This window comes from Mustela nigripes, chromosome 14, assembly GCF_022355385.1.
Source record: "Mustela nigripes isolate SB6536 chromosome 14, MUSNIG.SB6536, whole genome shotgun sequence".
Classification (NCBI taxonomy): Eukaryota; Metazoa; Chordata; class Mammalia; order Carnivora; family Mustelidae; genus Mustela; species Mustela nigripes.
Window position 1 is genome coordinate 92,406,469 of NC_081570.1, and position 3,968 is coordinate 92,410,436.

Here is a 3,968-nt window from a genome sequence, read left to right on the forward strand (position 1 = left end):
CTTACAGGCAATACAATGGCACTAAATTCATATCTCTCAATAGTTACCCTGAATGTGAATGGGCTAAATGCCCCTGTCAAAAGACACAGGGTATCAGAATGGATAAAGAAACAAAACCCATCTATATGTTGCCTCCAAGAAACTCATTTTAAGCCCGAAGACACTCCAGATTTAAAGTGAGGGGGTGGAAAGGAATTTACCATGCTAATGGACATCAGAAGAAAGCAGGAGTGGCAATCCTTATATCAGATCAATTAGATTTTAAGCCAAAGACTATAATAAGAGATGAGGAAGGACACTATATCATACTCAAAGGGTCTGTCCAACAAGAAGATTTAACAATTTTAAATATCTATGCCCCCAACGTGGGAGCAGCCAACTATATAAACCAATTGATAACAAAATCAAAGAAACACATCAACAATAATACAATAATAGTAGGGGACTTTAACACTCCCCTCACTGAAATGGACAGATCATCCAAGCAAAAGATCAGCAAGGAAATAAAGGCCTTAAACGACACACTGGACCAGATGGACATCACAGATATATTCAGAACATTTCATCCCAAAGCGACAGAATACACATTCTTCTCTAGTGCACATGGAACATTCTCCAGAATAGATCACATCCTTGGTCCTAAATCAGGTCTCAGCCAGTATCAAAAGATTGGGATCATTCCCTGCATATTTTCAGACCACAATTCTCTGAAGCTAGAAGTCAATCACAAGAGGAAATTTGGGGGCGCCTGGGTGGCTCAGTGGGTTAAGCCGCTGCCTTCGGCTCAGGTCATGATCTCAGAGTCCTGGGATCGAGTCCCGCATCGGGCTCTCTGCTCAGCAGGGAGCCTGCTTCCCTCTCTCTCTCTCTCTCTCTGCCTGCCTCTCCATCTACTTGTGATTTCTCTCTGTCAAATAAATAAATAAATAAAATCTTAAAAAAAAAAAAAAAAGCAGAGAAAGACAACTATCATATTATCTCCCTGATATGAGGAAGTGGTGATGCAACATGGGGGCTTAAGTGGGTAGGAGAAGAATAAATGAAACAAGATGGGATTGGGAGGGAGACAACCATAAGTGACTCTTAATCTCACAAAACAAACTGAGGGTTGCTGGGGGGAGGGGGTTTGGGAGAAGGGGATGTTATGGACATTGAGGAGGGTATGTGCTTTGGTGAGTGCTGTGAAGTGTGTAAACCTGGTGATTCACAGACCTGTACCCCTGGGGATAAAAATATATGTTTATAAAATATAAAAAATTATAATAGAACAGCCGTCAACTAATGATAGGACTATGTGAATAAGTAATTCAGTTCTCTTGGAACAAACCTCAGATCAATGTTCTATACAAGATCTCAAATTAATATTCTCTGTTGGATTAAGCTCTAGATATATTCAATGGTAGCTACCTTGAAAATAAATAATTAATTAACTTGCTGTCCACCCCTAAAATAAATAAATAAATAAATAAATAAAATCTTAAAAAAAATCTCTCCTTTATAATTTCTTTTCACTATTTTTATTTATTTTTATTTTTATTTTTTTAAAGATTTTATTTATTTATTTGACAGACGGAGATCACAAGCAGGCAGAGAGGTGGCAGAGAGAGAGGAGGAAGCAGGCTCCCTGCTGAGCAGAGAGCCAGATGCGGGGCTGGATCTCAGGACTCTGAGATCATGACTTGAGCCAAAGGCAGCAGCTTAACCCACTGAGCCAGCCAGGCAGCCCTCTCTCACTATTTTTAAATGACCTTTGTAATTTCATTTCTGATTACAAAACTGTTACATATTTATTGTGTGAAAAATAAAGAAGATCACAAAGAACAAAAAGCTCATGAACTCACTGTCCAGAAATTTAATTTAGATATGGTAACCTCTCTCTTTCCCATAACATTTCAAAGAACTGCTTAATATTGTACTGTGTTAAGGGGTGCCTGGCTGGTGCAGTTGGTTAAGCATCTGCCTTCAGCTCTGGTCATGATCCCAGGGTGCTGGGATCAAGCCCAGATGGGGCTCTGCACTCAGCATGGGGTCTGCTTCTCTCTCTCCTGCCTTGTTTAGGCTGTCTTTCACTATCACTCTCTCAAATAAATAAGAATAAAGTCTTTTAAAAGTATGTTGTATTGTGTTAGATTTAAACTAAAATTTTGTGTTAAATGTATTTATTACAATTCTTTGCTATTATAAACAATGGAAAATATAAACACCCCAGTGATACATGTTTTTTTTAAATTATTTATATACATGTTTTTAAATAAGTATTATTAAATTGCCCTCCAGTAAGTTTGAATTAATTCCCACTTCCATAGGTAGTATATGAGAGTGCTTTATTTATTTATTTATTACTTTATTTAATTAAAAAGTGCAAGTACTGGGTATTAGAATATTATAAACTTTCTCAATATGAGAGGTGAAAATGGTATTTTACTTAAATATACAATACTTTGAATAGTAGTGTTCCCACTTTTACATTAAGGTATATGATCTATTTCAGGGGCCCCTGGTGACTCAGTCAGTTAAGCCAGGTTTCAGCTCAGGTCACAATCACATGGGTCGTGAGATTGAGCCCCGAGTTGGGCATCATGCTCACCAGTGAGTCTGCTTGAACATTCTCTTCCTCTGCCCCTCCCTGCCACATGCTCGCTTGTTCTCTCTCTCTAAAATAAATAAATAAATCTTTTAAAAAGTGGAAGATCTGAATAGACATTTTCCCAAAGAAGACATGTAGATGTCAAAAGGTATGTGAAAGCCCTCAACATCATTAATCATCAGGGAAATGCAAACCCAAACCTCAATGAGATATCACCTCAAACCTAACAGAACTGCTAATATAAAAAAGACAATATATAACAAGTTTTGTTGAGGTTTGGAGAAAAAGGAACTTTTGTGCACCATTAATGAAATATAAATTTGTATAAACTTTATGGACGTTTCCTCAAAAAATTAAAAGTAGAACTACCATATGATCCAGCAATTCTACTTCCAGGTATTCAAAGAAAACATAAACACTAAATAAAAAATATATACTCCCCATGTTTATTGTAGTCTTATTTACAATATCCAAGATACAGAAACATCCTAAGTGTCTATCAATGGATGAATGGATAAAGAAATTATGGTATATATACAATGGAATATTATTCAGCTATAAAAAAGAATGAAATCTGGCCATCTGTGACAACACTGATGGACCTCAAAGGCATTATGCCAAGTGAAATAAGTAAGACAAAGACAAATACTATATGATCTCTCTCATATGTGAAACCTAAAACATAGACACAAGCTTAGAGATATAGAGAATAGATTGGTGGTTACAAGAGGCAGGGTATGGGGTAGGAGAAAGGGGTGAACTGTTTGGTTTGGTTAGTTTAAAAATACTGAACAAAAATTGAAAAAAAAATCTCTTGTAACAACAAGGATGGTACTAGAGGGTATAATGCTAACCAAAATAAGTCAATCAGAGAAAGACAATTATCATATGCCCTCACTAATACATAGAATTTGAGACAAGGTAGAGAATCCTAGGGGAAGAGAGGAAAAAAATGAAACAAGACAAAACCAGAGAGAGAGAGACAAACCTTAAGAGACTCTCAATCTCAGGAAACAAACTAAGGGTTGCTAGAGGGGAGGGGGATGAATGATGGAGTGGCTGGGTGATGGACTTTGAGGAGGCTATGTGTTGTGCTGAATGTTGTGCGTTATGTAAGAATGATGAATCACAGCCTGTACTCCCCAAATAGTGCATTACATGTTAATAATAAAAAAATCATAATAATCTCAACTTTCTAGAATTAAGCAAGAGAACCTTTAAAAGTGTCTTGAAATAGTTTCTGGCACATAGCAGGAACTTAATAAAATAAACTGGATTTTGACTTCTGATACAATAATTGCATCTACTTACTCTAAAAGAAGTCCTCACTCAGAATCCAGCATTTTATAATTACAACTATGGAAATAACATCCTATCCTAA